General features: G+C 44.8%; 1 long non-coding RNA gene across 2 annotated transcripts in view; it reads right to left on the reverse strand.

Annotated features, from left to right (window-relative positions):
* The window catches only part of LOC146174587 (uncharacterized), a 32848-nt gene extending 12108 nt beyond the window's left edge, over positions 1-20740 (reverse strand). Inside the window, exons 1-4 of one of the 2 annotated variants that reach the window (XR_014701899.1) lie at positions 20152-20740; positions 15276-15394; positions 7411-7535; positions 5811-7238 (exon numbers count right to left, since the gene is read on the reverse strand). This is a non-coding gene — a long non-coding RNA (uncharacterized LOC146174587). Of the gene's footprint in view, positions 1-5810; positions 7239-7410; positions 7536-15275; positions 15395-20151 lie in introns of those variants that run through there. The other variant, XR_014701900.1, reaches the window with a different exon arrangement.
* Between the last annotated feature and the right edge of the window lie 750 nt (positions 20741-21490).

Genomic DNA, 21490 nt, shown 5'->3' on the forward strand with positions numbered 1-21490 from the left:
AAACTTTTTCGGGTCCCTTGAGTGTCTCTTGTAATGAGGTTTTACTGTATATACATCGTGCAAAGCCCTTGAAGGATGTGTAACATCAGCAGGAGTAAGTCTCATACACAAGCATCATAAACCAGTGCACGCCCTAAGTGTGTGCAGCATATTTCAAACACTCATTCGTGAACAATGGCTCTAACACCATTAATGTGTTGTCGCACACTTCATGCATATCAATATATCAGGCACAGATGTTGTACACTTCAGCGATTTGGGAACATGGGTTACGGCCGTTGACCATTGATGCCGAACAGTAGCTGGCACTTCATGCCAGCTTGCTTTAAAATATGGCTGTATGTATGAAAAGCTTTGTTGTATGATCATACACAACAAAAATACTTGCACACATCAGCATGCAAGGGATAGTTGAAGCCATGTGGCACAGAAGAGTACCATTTCTTTTGGACTACTTGCTAGCTTATGAAGCATCCACTGGCACTTTGTTTTCAGCAGACGCTTTTTGAAAGTATTGCAATTGTGCTTTGACCAAGGCAGTTACGTTTCAACTATGTTACCTGTAAAATGTGGTGTGCTGTGAATATTACACAAGTATGTTTATTTTCTAGTTCTAGAAAGAGCAACACTTCTGTTTAAAATGATTGCTGTTTCAGGTCAATATACTTATGTTTGCACGCTCTTCTGCAGGTACACAGAGGCACAGCGAGGCTGCCCTTAACTTTTTGTCGGAACGTGGGAGCCGCGACAATGAAATAGAGCGGCTACGCATCGCTCTTGAGGAAAAGCGGCTCGATTTCGAGAAGAAAAGGCATGAAGACAAAATGATGCTGCACAGAAGGGAGAGAGAGGAGCGGGCACAGGAACGCCAAGCGCACCTTGCTGTGCAAGAAGCGCACCTACGACTTATAGAAAAACTTGTGAACAAAGTTGAGAGTGCAGTAAAATAAAGTTACTGTACTTGTTTTGACATCGTTTGGATTGCACTGTCGTTTTCCACAAAACATAACGGCTCAAGGAGCCTATGAAAAATATAATTGCATAGTACTCAACTACATCAGTCACAAGCCTGTTATAGTAGAGCACACAGAGAAGTACGACAGTCTTGTTACACTGCCTGGGGTGGCAAGGTTTTCACACCAAAAAAAGGAAACTGAGTAGGGGGGAGCATGCCTATTCCATTTTCAACCAGTGTTAAACATTGGTGTCCTGCTTTTGAACAGTTGTACGAAGCTTTGCAGTCTGCTGTGTGCATTACACAATATTTTATTGTTCCTTTTTCAACAAAAAAATTAACCCTTTAGGCTGTAAACCCCGAACCGTATTCATCATGAGTTAAAAACCATGTCACACTCGTCTGGACCGATGGCGCACTGCTTCTATCGCCAAATAAGAGCTGCGATCAATTCTTAACCCTGGAGGGCAGTAGGTGTGTGTAAGAAAAACATTTCGTGCCTTTCATGTTTTAAGCCTGGCAACAAGGGCACACCTTACTAGTTAACTTCTACAATTACCCAGAACTGGCAGATATTCTCAAAGCAGAGAACCAATATCTATGGAACACTTGTCTGGGAAGAAAGGACATGCCTCCATTAAAAAAAATTACTTTAATAAAAGATGGGATTACCATCTTTCAACATAGAAGATTCCTTGCCTTCCAAAGAGAGACAAGAAGCTTTTCACATTTGTAAACCCAATTAATTCACCTGCAATACAAGATAACTGCAGGAATGAAAACGAATACAAGAGAAGCAAACGCACAAAGCATTCATCCGTGCGTTGCATGTTTTCTTCTCGTGTTCCTTCACTGCCATCATGAATGAAGGAACGAACAAGTTTCTAAGCCCACAATTGCTCTGCACACACACAGACTTTACACAGACAATGCGCACACTGCTTTACCGACATCAACTTATGAATCCAAAGCAAAAGTAACAAGAGTGCGGCAGAGTCTGCATTTTTCGTCAACAACAAACACCAGGATTGTATGTAGAAACATATCGCCAGCACCATTTTCAGCACAACTATGTACATCAGCTGTGACCACTGCATGTCATGATACTTTTATTTGCCTCGCAGGCTACTTGGAAGATCACAGACACACATCCCCAATACACTCGACAGCTTCAGACTGCAGCTGTCAGCCCAAGACATACTATTTCAACTAAAAAAGGATCTTATTGACCACTTTGACAAAAACGGCAAGAGTATCATTCTTAAGTTAAACTTGAAATTTCTCCAATCATCACATTTTTATTTAAAAATAAAAACGACACTGCAACAGATATTAAAGAGGCGTTTTACGTCTCGCATGCTGCAATTCTTCGCAACCTGCATGACACCAATTGCAGGGAGCAAACATACAACTACGTCTAAATATTCTTGAAGAATCATATGGCCACCATAAGCCCGGGTAACCTCAAGACGGGCAAATTCCAGGTAGCGGATGAAGGCACCCCTCAAGGTTCAGTTACATCGCCCCTCGTATAATATCACTATGCTGAAACTCCCAAAGACGCTTCATAAAATCAACGATGTACAGCACACCCTCTGCGTCGACAATATAACATTTTGGATTCGAGGCGGCTGCCCAGGAGAATAAGAAAACGCTTCCCAGAAAGCCGTCGACTGCACCAACAGCTACTTGAAAGACTGTGGGTTCACTTGCGCACCACAGAAATATGCATGCCTCATTCTGAAAGCCCAAACACGAATGTAAGGGACCGACGGGCACAACAGATTAGCGCATGCCCCTATGGAATGCTGTGGCGAACGCCTAACCATGGCACTAGTGCCGACAGGCGGGTCGTGACTGGACCGCTCTGTTCTGTTCTTTTCTTTTCTTTCCTTTTTTTTTTTTTGTACCCGCTGTCTCGACCTCGTGGGGGCAGGTGAGACGCTCATTCAATGCAAGCGCCCAATGGAAGGACGTGACCCTAGAAGTTTTGCCTTTCCTTTTTTTATGGGAGAGAGGGTTAGTCCTCATAAAGTTGAAGGGGGCGCTGTACGCTGGAACGAACCAATCAGGTTAATGTTGGTTGTGATTGGTCGTTGCGGAAATTAGGGCTGCACCTAAGGGGGTTGAAACCGAGCCCGAGGGCACGGTCCGGCGTTCCGGACTAGGTTTTGATGCTCGGCATCGTCGGCTATGCCGAGGTGGGAATATTTCCCTTTTAGCCGGTTCCAACCTGTATTTCTGCTGTAAACGTTGTAAATATTTGCTGCGTGTATAAAATTCAGTTTTCTTCTCGTCAACTCCTGCCCTCAAGTTTTCGCTCACACCGTCTCCGACGGGGCGTCTCTGGCGCAAGGAACTTCCGCTGCAGCACGGTATACCGTCTCTGACGGCGCACCACTGGTGCACAGAGAAGAACCACCACGGGAACTTTACTACGAAGAAGAGCGAGGAAGGAAGGATGGGGAACTCTCAAGAAACTTGGATAGAGAAGGCGTTGAACTAGAGTGCGCCAAGCCGCGCCCCCCCTGAGTAGATGCTAGCTCATGTACCACAGCCTCCATCCTGAGAAATAAGCATCCTTCATATCGTAAAGACAAAGCGCATGGAACAAATCTGGAAACCAGATATACTGACACAGCAAGATACCCGGGGAGGCAAGCCCACTGCATTACCATCATGGATTACATATTTACAGAAAAGATATCTGCAATTATTCAAATGACACCAACACAGCAGAAGAGGCTGAAATTGCCTCAGCTCTCTCAACGTGCAATGAACGTGCCATAATACTCAGTGATTTTCAGTCTGCATGCAGGAATTACCAAAAAAGAAGAATTTCCGGCCTAGCGCTTGAAATCCATCACACCACAGCACACCACCTCCCAGTTGCTTAAATCTAATGGACTCCAGGTCACATCCACCAAACTAAGGAAATGGCTTTGGTTCATAGCTTCCTACACTGAGGAGGCTGCTCACCTAGGGCAGGTATCACACCTGCTCTTTTTATTTCTATCCGTGTCTGCATCGCTGTGTTGCCCTTTGCTACATTAACTTTTTAAAATCATTATCCAAGTGACCCTGTTATCTGCATTATATGCCTTGCCCACCTCTATTTGCCCTTTATTACCAGGAATATCATTAACCCTATAGGTTTCTGAACTACATCACTCTCTTCCTGTCTCAAGTTATCCATACATGTTGCCTTTCTGTAGCTTGGCAAACTGTCTTCAGGGTTTTTTTTTTTTTTTTTTAACATTCTTGCAGCGCTAACACTACAGCCTTTGTTCACCGAACCCGATATGTCTCCGTTTGAAGCTGGCCAGAGCTCCTAATTGCTCAGCACTTTTCAGATGGGAATCAATCCCTTCGGGACTCATAGATCCCGAGCAGGGCTTTAAATCTATGCTGGTTGGATGTTACATTGCGGCTGTATGTTACCGAGTATGTGTGACCCAGAATCGTCGCTCTGAAGCCAGCTGTGAAGCCATCAGCTGGAGCTGCCAGCTTACGCAGCACTTCTGGGATGGAAATCAAACCAACTGGAACCCTTGCATCCCAAGTCTCTCCACTTCTGTGGGTATATTCATCAGTTCAGTCGTGTCCGACTCTTCGTGACCCTATGGACCATATCACGCCACACTTTCCAATCTCTCATTATCCACCTAACATCACATAACTTCATCTGCAGCGCCTCGAGGATGCTATCTAACCATCGCGTTCGCTGTCTACCCCTTCTCCAGTGACCCTCAACCTTTCCCAACATCCAATCTTTCTCCAGCGACTCCTCTCTTCTCATCAGATGACCAAAGTAGCTGAGCTTTAACTGTTTTAACCATATAGCATGGTTAAAAAGGGCTGTATGTTAATGCATACCATTACATGGCTCGTGCTCGGCGCGAGCAGAATGTGAACTAATGATGATAGCCACAAAACAATGGTACTGAGAAAGGACTATGAAGCTGTTAGAATGGATGGCCATACAACTGAGAACAGGAGTAGAGGATACATAAAAAGAAAGGGAAACATCTGTGCCAGTTGCCACCAGAATAGGAGCCACCTGTGCCATCCACTAGTGCGGCAAGACAGCACAAAGCAACAAGATTTCAGGTATCACTGAAGATGCAGGATACAAAACACACTGCAGCTAAACATCAAGAGCAGCAAGTAGAGTGAGAAGCAGTGACAAGAATAACTCCAGTATCGCCCAATACAAAAACACAGTGAAATAGAGAAGCAATGCAGCAAAAACGGCAAGCATAGCGAGAATGATGCCTACACATTCACAGCACGTAAGACTTGAAAAGCCCCAGGAAGCTTCCATGCTCACCAGGTGGTAGATTACGACTGTACTCCGAGTATGTGCGACCAAGAATAGTTTGTTTGAAGCTGGCCATGAAGCTGCTAGCATGAGCTGCCAACTTGTGTTGTAGGCAGTAGCCATATGCAGTGGCTAGGCTGCCTAGCTGGCTGCACTGCTACGTGCTCGCGTAACGCTCGCTGCAGCTGGCGCATCTCATGCTCGTGCCAGTGTTTGCCTGACTGAACAAACCTGTCATTTTGAGATCAGGATGATGCCCGCAAGAAGCTCTGAATGCTACTCAAACTGTGAAGGTACATTTGTACAACTTGGTTCAAGCAATCCCTGTTAGAGAACCCTAGGTAATCAAGATTTACAAAGCCCTCCACTGCAGTGTCCCTCATACCCCAGTCGCCTTACGATATCAGACCGTATAAACCAAACCATTAAATGTTTACTACCACTAACCAGCTTCAACTGTTGTCAGCTGTCAGCGTAGTCCCCCCCCCCCCCCCCTCTTCCCCACACATACACAAATAACAAGGAAATGTGAGGAATCTGAATACATGTAATACCAGGAGCAAAAATAACTAACCCCCTCCAAGTTCTGAACTGTGCCGCACTGCGCACGAGTGCCACCTGAAAATGCACTCCTGATATCGGGACCTGCACACTCTGCCTGGCCTGACACTAGGAATGCCCTGCAGAGACACTGCTGTATGGCATGTTTGAGGATATGCCAGAAAAAACTCTGGCAGATGAGGACAGCGAGAATATGCCGCCAGCTGTGCCTGAGGATTTTACTGAGCGCACAGTATTATCAGAATTGTCGCCCAATTCTGATGTTCGACATCAAGATGTGCATGCAAATGGGATGAATACCCCGCACCTGCCCACTGACAGAGGTCAGAACAGTTTATGCCACATTTCTTACAAATTGTCAGTGTTCAGAAGTGTTCCTCAGTGTATGCCTGTCTAGACTGCATTCTTCATAGTGTGAAGTATGCTGGGAGTACTTCCATACAAGTTTTAGTTTGCTGGTTCATCATTGTTGTATGCACATGTTTGAAGTACTGCAGGAATCTAAAGGCAGAGCTTGTCGTCCAGGTGGGCATCCATCATTACATAAAGGCTTAAAAATTTTTTGTACCATACAAAAGAAAATTGTGAAGACAATTACGGCCATTGTCCTACTATCCAATTGGAGCGCAGCTCTTTTGCCCTTTTTTTTTTTCACAAAGTAAAAGGGAATGTGAGGGGAGAGTGCAGTAGTGGGGAGATAGAGCAAGAAAGATGCAGGTTGCCTCAGGCATTTGTTGATGCCGGCCTGGATGAGCAAGCAGCACAGAGCTCGTGGCTCTTTTTTCTCTTCTGAGAAATTCTCTTTGGCTCACAGCTTTTTTTTTCACTAGGTTTTAGCACGTTGAGAGGAGCTACCCACAAATTATTTATTGACTTTGTTTTTTTCTTTTATTATGGAACTGATCTGTGGCCTGAGGCATGACCCTATGTTACTGTTGGGAACTTTGCAAAGCATTTTTCATGCATGAAAATGTCAGGCAAGCAAATGTACTCGTGTCCTCTTTGCTGTGTGTTGAGTTGTGCCTCGAACAGGCACTGCCTTCTGTACAAACGATTAATGCTCTAGAAGTAGTATTCAAGCTGTCGCAGCACTTTGCAGTGTTACAAATGGATCGTGAAACCAGTATTGTCATGTTTGCTTGTAATGAGCTGAGAGCACAACTTAGGTGTCACTTTCAACAGATTGTGCCACGCAGTGCAGTTGCAGCAGAGTTTGTTTTTAAAAAGGAAAGCAATGGAGTGAGGTACGGTAGAAGAAGTGATAACAAAAGAGCAAGAAACATCACTGACTTTGGAGTTCAGCTGCTGCAAATGAATGGTCACACTTAGTAGTGGCTCACAGTGCTGAAAACAGCATTATATGGTCACATGCCAGCTTTGAGGCTGTGGATTGTTATTTCTCTGCAAGGAAGATGATTATGAGCTTGTGAAGAAAACCACGGAGGTGAACGAATTTTTCAGATATGTATAGATGGTTTATGACAGAACATTCTCATGTCAGTCTGCAAAATTGATTCTGAAGCTAAAATCAATAGGTATTAATCTGAAAGTAGTAGTATAGAGAGAAGCCTACCTTTCCATCCAAAAACAGTTAGTCTTAATGTTTTCAATTTGGACTAGCCTGAAGTTCTCTTGGGGGTTCCATAGGGCTCCGTTCTTGGGTTCCTGCTGTTTCTCGTATATGTTAGTGTGCAGAACCTGCAAGCAGATATATGAAGGAGAAATGAGGGTGCTCGTTATAATACTTATAATACTGTTGGCTTCTTTCCTTCTTTGAGCAGAACGTGGTGTGACAATAAGACTTTGAAGTTCATTTTCAATCTTTATCATCATAGAATAAACATAGTTAAGGAACTTTTCAATCTTTATCATCATAGATTAAACATAGTTAAGGAACTTTTCAATCTTTATCATCATAGATTAAACATAGTTGAGGAGGTCTACCTAAAAACACCCCAACGTCACTGTGCCCCAGATAACCATAATTATTGTATTAGACCACTTTGGGCGAGTTGTGACACGTTTAAATACACGTTTTTTCCTAAGGCAATTGAAATATGGAATGCGTTACCAAGTGAGATTGTTAACATTGCTAACCCTGATGTCTTTTTCCAAAAAGTTGAACATTTTTTCACCAATAAAAATGATGTTGACTGCCGGCACTGACGGCACAAATCGCGAAAGCCATTCGTCTCGTCCTTGACGCAGCAACGGATGCTCCCCAGCTTGGGCGGTGAGACTCTTCGAGGCCGCAGCCATATCTCGTCTCACATATGCTCTCTCGCTCCTAAGGCTTTCCACTGCAGCACGCAAAAAACTTGAAATAGCACTTCGCATGCCATACCCTCCTTTCTTGCCCTTCCTTGTTGCTCACCGATCGGTCCCACACTCGCAGCAGCCAAACTCTGGCCCCTCTCCCTCCGCTTCCTCAAGACAGCTCTTTTCCACACTGACAGGCTCCTCAAAGCCCCTAATGGTCCCCCTCGTTGTCAACCTTCGCTCTCGCCCCTCCTCTCGCATGGGCTCCATAGCCCACCTGTACGAGGACATCGTTGGAGTTCCTCCTTCCTATCAACTCCTCCCCCTCCTCCAGACATTCCCCCCCTGAATATCACTGTTGGCCTAGACCGCATTTCAAAAACAGCCTCACCCCATTGTGCCAACCAATCCAGCTCTCCTGAGCTCATACATGAACGGTTGGCCAATCACTTACTCCTCTACACCGACGGATCTGTTCTTCCTGATACCGGTTCCTCCGTGGCACTTTCTGTGGCCACACCCGAGCGGCCGAGGTGGAGGAAGATGCAGAAACGCGTACAGCAGCGCAAAGTAGGACGGAATACTTTCACTCAAAAGTTCACTTGTGTCGGGAGGCCAATCTCGACTTCTGCGACACCAGAGAGCAGGTGTTGACTGAATTGCGTTCGAGACAAATGTGTACGATGCTACTAGGACGCAACCACGATGACGATGAGGACCTCCTCCACGGCATCGAGTTTGAGCGCATAAACCGAGAGCGGGAGCAGCGGTTCGGCTCTTCGCATGAGAAGCCGTTCACCGTGACCAAAACAAGGGATCCAGCAAGACCTCTGGCACGGAAAAGCACCGTCGAGTGACCAAACAAAAAACTGGAGATCACCTCTGACTAATGATAAAGGCGAGCCAAAGTGCTACAACTGTGGGCGATCTGGCCATATCGCCCGCGACTGCTCAGAAGAAAGGCGTGAAATGAAGTGCTGCGTTGTGGAAAGAGCGGCCATACTCAGCGTCACTGTTCCGCCATAAGCTGCGAGACCAATACAGTGTCTGAGGAGAAAATGACTCGAGGAGCGCTACTTAGGCAAGTGATCTGGAATGGAACGAAGACCCTCGTTGGCATGATTGACAACGGGAGCTCTGGGTGCCTCCTGCACACATCGGCGGCAGCACGTTGCGACGCAGAACTGATAGAAGATTCCACAGCACTCCACGGTTTTGGCAGTCAGGGCACACCATTGGCAAGAGCAATTGGGAAGTGTTACGCTGACCTGGAGATTGACGAGGTTAAAGGCAAAAACATTCCAATTCTTGTTGTCCCGGACGATACTTTGTCGGTCGATCTTCTCGTGGGTAGAAGTTATATGGAGCGTCCATACGTGGCTTATGCAAGGCTAGGAGGTTGCCTGCATTTCTGGCACAGAGAAAAATGCTTGTTCTCCCATCTGGAACTCCTCGATGAGTCAAGATTGCGAGTGCTGACAACTAGTGAGAGCGTCCTGCAGCCTAACTCAATCAATTGGATCACACTGTCGACGACTTCTGATCTTTCTTGCCCAGTTTTGTTTGGCACCTTTGAGAGCGAAATCCTTGTCGAAATAATAAAATGGTGAAATTACTATGCCAGTTTTCACGAGCGCGGGGACCGAGAGGTTGTCAAAAAAGAACAGTGATTTGGGCGGGTAACAGAGGTCGATATTGTTGAGGTACCCTATCAGCCAAATTGCCAAGTAACGAGCCAGAAATTTTCTGCATTGAACAGATTGCCAACCGATAGAGGAGGAACAGCTGGAGGTGAGATCTTCAGTGACCACAGAACATAAGGGTGAGCTCCTTAACCTTTTGAACGAGTATCGAGAATGTTTCGCCAGTAATTTGAGTGAGCTGGGATGCACAGCCATCCTGAAGGTGGACATTATTGAGATGCCGGGCAGTACTCCCGTGGCGGTTAGGCCATATAAGGCGAATACTGCAGAGCGCGATCTCAACAATTCCGTTAACAAGACATCTGGGAAGACGCTGTTTGAAATGTTATACGAATATGAGCCGGATTTTCACAGCATTAAAGAGAATTGTGAGCAGCGACGACGCTGGGTGGGAGAGTCCTGAGGAGTTGCGAACACGAGTTCGACAGCGCATCCTCGCTGATCAGAACAACAGCAAAGCAGCTTACGACCGCAGACACTTTCCAGCGCGTCTACAATGTCGGTGACATTGTATTCATGACCAAGGCACCTGAACAAACCAAGATGCCCACAAAGGCTCAACCGAGGTATAGAGGGCCTTTAGTGGTCACTCAAGTTCTACCGTCTGACATGTACCGAGTGACAGAAATAGACCAGCGCAAGAACACCCGCCTTGCGACTATGGCTCACGTTTCTCAGCTTAAGCGATGGACGACGACTTATCCGGAAGACAGTTTGGAAGACGAGTCGTCCGCTGAAAATGAAGATACTGCGAGTGAGTCAAACGGTGTGCCGCGGCCCCTCAGGCGTTCAACACGCAGACAAGCAGCGACGAGCTGAACAGCTTTATATGGCATGTTCCAAGGATGAATGCAGGTTTTTTGATTCACCTGCTAACTGATTGCATCAATTGTATACAAAATTAGTTTTGTTCTTATCGGTTCGGTGTTCTTTAGCAATAAAGAGCAGTCCGTGTACGTTTTCCTTTTTTTATTCCCTTTAATTAACAAGGACGTTAATATCTGTCAGAATGCAAGAGTGTTAGAGTGTTTGTTTTTTTTTTTTTTTACTACTGCGCAGTTCCTTCCTCTGGGCAGTTGCCCTGAGTGGTGCATCGACCAGACCACTGCTTTGGCGCACGCACCTAGATGTTGACGCGTGCATGCAACCTCGGACCTTGCTCGCATCGTATGCGGTGAGAGAGTGAGATTCGGGGAACACCAGGAGTGTGGAGTGCGTGAGGATGTAGTGTGCGGTGCGTCGTCATTTAGAGCGGGCTTTGAGAAAATGTGCGAAGAGTGAGCGGAGCGTCAGCACGAAGAGTGGACGCTAGAAAACTGTGTGACGCGCGTGTGCGAACAAACAGTGTAATGGTAAATTCAGTGTTAATTTTCAATAAAACCACTGCACTCTTTCGTATTTTATTTGTGTGTCAAGATTGTTTTCTTTCACTTCTCTTTTTGTCATTGAAACTCCACTTCATAATGAATTTCACTGAGCCAACACATTCTGCAAGTTCTCCAGGTATGCTGCAAGGAACCTATGTAAACCATTCTGATATACTTCTGTAACTTGGGTACCAGTGTGGGCAACTCCATGAAACTTTGCAGTAATCCAAATGTCTGTGCCATGAGTCTACTCTGAAAATATCATTCGGTTATCTCAAGAAAAAGAAGGTTGGTATTGAAAGGTAGCCTCCCCCCTTAACAAAGCTTTTGACCTTGGCAGTCATGATTTGCTCTTATGCAAAATGAGACAATACGGTTTCTCGCCTTCTCTGAGTGAATGGTTTGCAAGTAAACTTTGCAACCGCATAAATATTGTCAAATACGGCGGATGCTTCTCATCTGCATATCCTGCTAAAACTGGCATAGTGCAGGGGTCTAATTATCACCTTTACTTTTCAATCTGTTTATTTATGACGTTGTGGACTGCATCCGATATTGTGACATATTACAGTTTCCTGATGACGTGAAGCTTTTTCGCCCTGTGGACACAATAGACGTCACAGAAAGATGTCAACTCAATGAACTGAGAGTCCTCCATTCAAAGCACCTGGCCAGACTCAGCTTTGAATGTGACCGGAAAAGGATAAAAAACATGTCCACCAAGCTGACTGCTGAAGCGAAATCCCATCGCCGCAAGTAGGTGAAGCGAGCTCGTACAGAGGACTCGATTCGCAAAAACAGTGACGGTGAAACGTAACGGTGAAACGTATGCAGCAGGAGAGTTTTAGTCTTGTGATTAATGGTCAACATTTTGAACTATAGTATCACCAAGTTTCACGGGATTTGAGTGAGAATTTTGGCGTTCAACATGCAAATAAACTTTCAATTGCGTTTTTCTCAAATTGATGTTTTTGCCCATTTTTGTAGCTTGTGCCCGCAATTTTTCCCTCTTGCACTTGCTGAATCACAATGAATTTTTGCAGATGTTCCTTGGGGTGCACAGAGTGAGCAAATCTTGTTCATACAACTAGGCTCATCCGAGAATATTTTTCCGACAGTTTCATAACAAAAACTGACACACAATAGAAAATAGCACTATTTAAAAAAAATGTTCTTAAAAAAAAATGCACGTAAAACTATTGCAGTTAGATTTGCCCATTATGTGGTCTATAATGAACTACCCAGGCTGTTTTAAAATGCTCAGTCATAATAATTAATAAGAAAAATTGTGTGCACAAAAAAGGTGTTGATTATACATTTCATACATCATAAAAATTTAACTACTATAGGTATAAAAAAGTGACAGAAGCTCACTTTTCACCAGCTGTGCAAATTTCAGACCTCTAAATTAATTACTAAAAAAAAAGTTTTTTCGAGGAGTGTCTCTCCTTAAACTGTTTATGTGTGGCAGGAATGCGAGCTTTTTATCAAAAGCCAAGCCCAAAAATCTATTCTTGTTTTACTGGTAGCTGGACTTAGAAATAAAGCAAGTTTAATACCCTCTCTTTAGTGAGAAAAAAAACAGCCACAGTTTTCTGCATAAAGAATTTAAATCCATTCTTGTCTGTGCAAAGTGAAAGTTTATTTAATGTTATTTGTATTTGCTTCTCAGATGCTGGTATGCAAGATGTATAGGCTACCTTGTAGGTCATCAACATGCACTGAATACATAATGAACTTCGGGATTATTTTAACTACAGAATTCGTTGTTACAAAAATATAGTGGTTAAAACATCTCTCCAGCACCCCATTCTCTTTGATAAAGTTCTTGTCATAGTTGTAAATAAAGGGACATTGAGCAGTTAAAGAGGAAGCTGCTCATAGCGTTCAGCATCCTGCCACAGATGCCAAGGTCTGCCAGGTCATGCAAGATTCCAAACATCCAGATTATGTTGAAGGCCTTCATAAGATCAAACAGCGAAAGACAGTGTTGCCGATGTACAATTCCTACCCTGAGAGTACTTTTCAGACAGACGAAATGGTTAGTTGCAATGCATACTACCTTGATGACTGTCAAGAAGATTCACTGATTCAAGGACATACATTACAGTATGTTATCAAAAGCACGGCCGCTCAATGGAGGCGCACTTGGTGCGACCCGTCGCGTCGCGCCTCAATGGCTGGGGAAGCGCGTATTGGGAGAGGTTACAGTTTCCGCCGTCATTCTCCGCGAGGGCGCCACCACTCCAGGACAAGACGCCGCCGGCACGGGCAAGCAGACGGCGCGGAAGGAGCGCGCTGGCTGGGTTGGCGCGTGTTATCGTTTTGACTACTCAGCATAACGGCGTCCTAAGCGTATGCAGCACCACGCCAGGCCACTGCTGTGTGCCGCTGTGCTCCACGAAAGCAAGAAAAGATTGGTTACCATGAGTTCCTGCCACTGGCTGCCTCTGCCTCCAAGCCACTGGCTGCTGATGCATAAAGTCACCACTATCTATCTAGTGACACTAATAATGAAAGTTTGCGAGCTGTGTTCAGCCATGCCATAGCCAACTGGACGTTCGTACATAAACAGAAACTGAACCTGACTGCATTTTTTTTTTAGGCGCAAAGTTTTCTGCAAGGCACAGAATGGCACCAGGAATTTGTTGGATGTCTAGGGAGATAATCGAAGCCATGCCAAAGACCACTGTGTTAGCACAGCATTAATCTGTTGATCGGAGAAAGAATTGAAATTCTTAAGCGCCTCCGGGCATACGTTATGAAGGTTCTCTAATCATTTCTTACGTTTTATTGTTTATTGCCTGACTCTTTGCTGTATTAATACCTGTACCAGTTTTAATTGTTTCTTCACCCATAGGCCTTTTACACCTAGTAACATTATGTTTTTTTAAGATTTTACCCTCTTTTGGGCACCTTCAATTGCTTCTGCCATTCAGTTTTAGTGTTTTAGGGTGTTCTGTTCTAACCAAGGCCCTCTACACCTAGCTTTTTACTTTATATGTTTTATAGATTTTACCGCTGTTACCCTTTTCACCGCAACTTCAATCATTTGCAGATGTTTTATTAACTGACGTGACAATCTTCCGATGGCCGTTGACAGGGCATTATCGCTATCGACGTGCTACCCCCTGTTCTCTTCGCTATACAATCTATGCTTTTCGAAATAAACTTCAGTTGATAGCCAGCGCCTTGTGTTTGGGCTTCCTCGTGTCACTGTATCCCATCCCTTGCGCTGTTCCTTCACCACACCTTTGCATTACCACAAAACTCATATAACAACCTTTTCAGAATGAAGCTACTAGCTTACTGGTCAATTGTGCACAGTGCTTTCAATTCAATTCGATGATGCATAAAAAGACTAATGAAGTTACAACCTTATGAAAACTGTCAACTGTAGCAACTAATTTGGCTTTGCTAAGGGCACCTATAACGTCCCTTCCATGACATTTTACCAGTGTTCCCACTAATATTACAGGCGTTACAAATCTGCACAAAATATATCATCCTATTAACATTTCTAACTACATTCTAATATACCACTCCTTCAGAAAACCCAAGCACACTGCCACTGCGTCTAATCGGTCTTCCATTCCGTATTTCCCCCACACAGGGCACATACCAAAGATGTTGCCTTACACTACTCTGGCAAAAGGAATCACTTGGATAATTGTGATGCCAATTCCTTCACCAGCCTCAAATGGGGTATATGCAGTATCATCATGTATAGACACAGTATGGGGCAAATTATGACAGTTCGCTCCGAATCTAAGCTTTCCATAGAGCTAAACTGCCAGCTACTGAACAAAACATAATTACAGTGGACCTTTTATTTATTGATTTAGAATATCTGCAGCATGTGAAGGTACCTAGAAGAAGGGGGAAACAAGAAAGATGATATAAAACTTTTAAACAAAAATGGCAAGCTGGCAAGCCATTGCAGGTTTCACAACAGAACCCAAAATTACACTGCAGTTTGGCATTCAGCGGTGTTTTTGGCTCTCCCCCTCCCCATGAAGCCTGAACCCAACCCAACCGCACAGCTATTGTTTGGCCGTTGAAACCAAACTGTGAGCTACAGTGGAGAAGAATCCGACTAAATTGCTCACTTGGCACAGAGGTCGATGCCAAGTGGTCGTCCATAACGCAGTGGGGGCTCCTGTTCCCTTCTTCATCTGCACTGAACAAGAGACGCCGCCTACGTCGTCCCCTCCACACAGGTATAATACTGCAAGGCAAGAAGACCACAGTTCTCAGATGTGCATGCCAAAAGCCCCAGTGAAATCTGCACTACACAGCCACAACCGGCATACTCCAAGTTCTAAAATGGACAACCTCCTGTTATGGCGAAAATGCATTTAGAATACCACAGAATGCGGCAACTTATCTGGTGAAACAAGCTTTGAGTGCCAAGCACAGCGGCGAATACTTCAGAGCTGTTCTGCAACAAAGATTCTTATAGACATATGCTGTACCACGGCCTCTCAATGGAGGTGCACTTGGTGCGGCCCGTCGCGTCGCGCCTCAATGGCTGGGGAAGCGCGTATTGGGAGAAGTTACAGTTTCCGCCGTCATTCTCCGCGGGGGTGCCACCACTCCAGGACAAAGCGCCGCCGGCAGCCGGGCACGGACGAGCAGACGACGCGGAAGGAGCGCGCTGGCTGGGTTGGCGCAAATTATCGTTTTGACTACTCAGCATAACCGCGTGGTTCTGATAGTTCTGCATGCGCGTCATCGGTGCCTGTGTCAACAGCGTCCTAAGCGAATGCAGCACCATGCCAGGCAACTGCTGTGTGCCGCTGTGCACCACGAAAGCAAGAAAAGATCGATTACCATGAGTTCCCGTGCGATTCACAACGTCGAGCAGCATGGCTGAAAAACATATCTCTGGAGGGCTAGGATGGAAAAGGAAGCCGGTGGGAGCCGAGTGACAAGTCACTGGTATACTCACTGCACTTCACAGATGACGATTACAGGAAGAACATAAAACTGAAGATCCTGCTTCCTTCAGCTGTCCCCTCCGTGTTCCCGAACTGCCCACATTACAAGTAGAGTTACTCACGCGGGCTCATGTTGAGCCAAACAACCTTGAAAAAATTAATGTGCGCAGGTCAATAGCTTTATTTTCCCCACTTGTTATAGCTACACTTCATTTCCTCCTGGACAACCCCCTGTGTCATCCTGAAGCATGTGTGTTTCAAGATAGCTGCGCCACGATCACTTTTATAACTATATCAAAATGGTATGCCTTGCCCAACATCGCATAAGTGAAGCCATGGAGACACCAAGAGGAGCCGCTCTATTTGTCAGATGACGAGCGACTCTCTTGGTTTGAGTTGGACTTTGCCATATTGAAGACATTCAGGTCCAAGGAGGCACGTGAAAGCAAAGGCTAACCAAGCAAACGTACGAAGCAACAATCATGACAATCAGATCCACAGTGGCGCAAATTAAGTACCTTCTTGATCACATCAAGTATCTTACAACAATGTCTTCTGTGTGCCTTACTAGTGCATTGCATTTAACCGAATCTTATTTTCAGCTTCCGATACGCCCTAAAGCAGGCTCTGAAAGCGGGTCTATAGAATCGCTTTTTAGCAGTCTAAGGCAATTCAAAAGCGGGAACGACAAAGTTGACGCAAGGGCTGAAGTTTTCACCTCGAAGAAAATACTGAAGGTACCACCAGCGAAAAAAAAATATATCGACTGATGTTATACACATTTTGCCATGCTTTGTGCAGGTTGGCATCTTGCAAGCATCAGTCTGCAAATGCACCTATCAACAATAGGCAGCGATAAAACTTGGAATTCGTGATTATGAAAGTCGTACCTTGCCAACTGCCATATCACGTCTGCTGCGAGAGAGTTTTCGAGTCAGTTTGGATTCATTCATGTGTGGTGTGAACCAGCGGCTGACACAGAGTTAGCACCGAATGCATTCTTGGCTAGTTACCTTGCACGTCCATTTGAAGAGAAAGTATACGAATAGTTTTACAAAAGCTCATGAAACATTTTTATTTATTCTGTGTTCAGAGCCTGCCCGTGTTTTCATTATTTATGTATTACCAATGTTTAAATAACTTCTAGTGCTTACTTTAGAGTGTCAATAATTTTATTTTATTAGCCCCCATCCATTTATTAACTTTACGCCTTGTGATTCCTGCAAAACCCTGGACTTATCAAAATTCTTGATGATGGACACTTAAGGTATCTGAAAATCACCATGCATCTTTGTTAGCAAGGTGATGAAGTACCCGCAGGTCATAAGAAGCAGCAAGCTATGCGACATGTTAGTTTCGTCCCTTCTTCCCTATTTTGTGCAATTTCCAGAGTAGATTTGCAAGAGAGAAGACCGCAGTCACACTAAGGACCTAACCAAACTAATGCGACCACTGCTGACCAACTGGACAGACAACATCAATTAGACAGTGGAAAAAATCACGCTTGCACGTAAACCTTTTTAAAAATAAGCTTGTAAAATAAGCTTGCGTGTCTTCTGTGCATCACGCGGCTTCATAATCAAACGAGAAAAAAATTGCCTGAGCCTGCGGGCGTGTTGTTGAACTGGCTGTCTTGTGTTGTTTCTTTTGCAACAGTTTGTGTTAGCTAGTATGTTTTGGTGATGGTGCCCACTTGAATATTATTTCCAGTGAAAACGGAGGAACAGGCTGAACAATAATGTTGAACGCTACGTCCTGAATTGTAAGTTTCCAGAAAAGTGCACGCTGAATAAATGGCCCCAGACCATGTCCCGATTTCAAGATTGCAATATCTAATACGTTATTACAGTGGTTGAAATGCAACTAAATGGGTGCGCACTCAGCGAAGCACACGACTGCCTCGTTCTCATTGTAAACGGAAGACCACGAATGACTTGGAAAAGCCTAGTGATGATGACTTGCCGCTATCACCTTATTAATAGCAAACTTGCCCATAGCATCACATAATGTGAGAAACGCCGCTCATAATCCTAAATTGAGCAAGCGCCGACCACGCGGACGCCGAAACGAAAGCACAGCCACGGCCGCTGCGCGCAGCTCTCTGCCCGGACTCGTCCCGGAACGGTGGCGGTGAGAACTAGGCGCAATACGGCTCTTCTGGGCGACGCGACGGGCCACACCCAAGTGCGCCTCCATTGAGCGGCCGTGGCTGTACATTACGTTCGTGATATCCCTGATACCCCTACCTTCCATTCTCATCCCTATTTATCTGTATGATATACACCTTTGAAGTGTTGCCATACACAAATTATGTGTAAAGCATGAGGCACAAAAAACAATTAACCATGTTTTAAAACTGGGCAAATTAGGTTGACTTGCTATAACTACAAACCATACCTGCCCTGCCCTCACAAAAGTATAGAGGAAAGATTTCATTGCAGACCCAACGCAAATCATCAATATGGTGGAGCCAAGCCAAGCCCTTAAGTTTATGATGACTTAGGAAATAAGCCTGCCTGGTAGATAAGGAAAACAATTCCAAAAATGAGGCCTCTCACTACTGGATCAAAAAGATCTAACAATTTGTGGATGTCATTCTCAGGCCCATGTGCAAAACGAGAGGTGTGACATTTACCTGTCCTTGACTAGTTAAAGGAGCTGCATTTTATTTGCTTCAGATATCCAAACTTATGCTGTCAGCGATTTGGTGATGGTCTGATCTCTGCTCTAGTGATAGCTTCATCAATAAAAGCCTAAACCACACATTATTTGCACATTATCCTGCCTATAGCAATTTGTTTTCTAATTATTTAATGCTGGGCATTATACTGATGACTTTACCCATTTCTATACCAGTGACCGCGCAAGTCTAGCTGTATAAGTAAATAACATGTCGAAGACAATGTGGAGCTACACCTCTGCATGTTATTCCATAGTTTCATTTCTGTTGTCTCACCAGGAATCAGGAGTTATTTGGTGGCCAACACGTGGGGCTGCTAAAGATGCACAGCATTAAGCGGAGCGTACAGATTAATTTTATTTGCAGGCAGGAAGGAAACTAAGCAGAGCAAACACACCAAACACAGAAAAAGTAAACAAAGCAGAAACAGAATTCACAAGTAAAATGTATATGCAAAGCACCAATGCACAGTTTCTATCTCCCTGCGAGACTGAACATTAAAGTGAAAATACTCAGTGAGAAGGAGCATAGAGATGAGGCCCCCTAAGGGCAGAAAAAAAACAATATTTACTGACTGCTCAAGGCTGGCAGCTCTCAGCACCATGCTGACGTCCCAACTCCATACACACCCCATTCTCAAAGCTACACCGCAAAAGCAAACACAAAAGGGCTACTGCGAGTCCCGCACACTGGTAGCTGCAGCTCACTCTTCTTCCCTAACTCACATATGTCACAATGCTTGAGCAGCGAACTTTCGCAAATAGACAAAGCGAGCTGAAGAAATGCGTTCCCCCCGGAATGACACTCGAAGGAGACTGATAGCATGGACAACCCGCAAAGAAGCAAAGAGACAGTGATTAATCACTCGGGGCGCGAATTCTGTTAGTAGCGAAAACAAGCACATATAAGAGAAAATCATATTAAAAACGGCCAATTTAGGCAAACACTCCTATATCCCTGTAAACCTTCCTAATGTGAAATGATTTATGACCACAAAGACCTAACGAGCTCCAGTAATAGAGAACCATTTTCTACTTCCACAAACCTAGATACGCAAAACTTCGACAGGTTTAAAGATGAATGGCAACTTTTTTTTTTTTTTTTCTTTTTCTGCACCACTACTGCATCGCTGGGGGCCCACACGATCAATGTTCCAGTTCGCGAACCTACAAATCGGCAGCATCGTTTTCAACAGTGCATTGCTCTCGGTTATGAACTTATAAAAGTCAAGTGAATATTAGGCAGCAGTGCCGCTTACGCCCATACGCTGCTCGGTCTTTGACAAAACGCACTCGTTAAGAGCTATCTGACAGGCTAAAGTGACCTGTAAACTATCATAAGACCAATGTCGAGGTGGCTACTCACGATGAAACAAAGTGCAGACAAAACCATGAAAGGCATAACCAGCTGGCTTGACGGCAGAGACATGCAGTCGCAGTGCTGACTCAACTTGGACAAGCGATACGTCGAGGCCAGGACGAGACACCTACGCCACTGTCATTCGGTCAACTTTTTCTCTTGGCGAGGTTCTCTCCGCGCTGCTTCCCGGGAGCAAACAGGCCATTTTTGAAGGCCGCTGTCAGCCTCTCTCACATTGTAGTTCTACTGCTAATACAACACGACAAGTTTTCATTCTGCTTCAGGCCACTCTATCAAAATGTCTAGCTCATGGCTCTAAGAGCCAAAATTTCTGCAAATGCAAAATGAAGAAACAGCAGCAATCTCGACAATCTCGCCGTCCTGGCCATGATCCCGCCAAAATGATTTTTGACCAAAGCCCCCTTGAAGACCTTGCCTGCAATGTCTCCTCGATTTCAATGGTCATTGGGCTCCACCTCTACGTTGCGCTAACTAGCCGCTACGTTGCGCTAAAAGACATCCACTGAAAAGTTGGAAGATTCATCGTTTATGGATGATTAGTGGCTAAAAAGCAGAAAAATGAAGAAGGTTTACAGAGGCTAAAATGTCCTAGCCTCTATAGAAGGTTAGAAGGATAGAGTAAAAAAAAAAACTTAGTAAATAAAATTATAAGATAGTTGACATATTTGTAACAACAATCAAGGTGTAAAGAAAGGCAGAAGCTGGTGTTCATTTTTTAACGTCGTGTAGCGGATAGTGCAACGTAGTATGGTAGTATCACGGAGTTCGTTGAAATCGAGGAGATGTTCGAAGGGATGTTCGATGTTCTTCATGGAGGAATTGGTTGGAAGCGGTGAAGCGGCGAGCGGAGGAGTCGGATGGCATTTTGGCTGTGTCGTCATAAGATGGCTTAATTGGCCTCGTAAAGACGGTTTTTTAAAGACGGTCTCGTAAAGACGGGTTTTCTTCTTAGCAGGGGGTGAAAAAAAAAGAAAAAAGAAAGCCCCATGGTGGGGCAGAAATTAGTTGAGACTATGGGAGAGGTGTGGAAGCTTGGGTGAAAAAGAGTTAGAATGATTAATAGGAGCGATTGAAAAAACGGTGCTGCCAGTTGCGTAATCCAGGTGATCCATCGAGCCGCACGCGGCATTCTCACGCAGTAAGGATATAGGAGGTATTCACATGACGTCACAGCTGACGTCAGTATGCAGCCGACGCCATATTTGCGTCCTGTTTTTGACTAGTACTAGTACGGAGCGGCGGTTAGGTTAGCTTTTCGTGCGCGTCCGTTTGGTCTGTCACTCTGCCTCATGCCAGCACCGTTGTTATGAAAACTCAATCGGTA

This window comes from Amblyomma maculatum, chromosome 11 (assembly GCF_055883805.1).
Source record: "Amblyomma maculatum isolate TAMU_Amacu chromosome 11, ASM5588380v1, whole genome shotgun sequence".
Lineage (NCBI taxonomy): Eukaryota > Metazoa > Arthropoda > Arachnida > Ixodida > Ixodidae > Amblyomma > Amblyomma maculatum.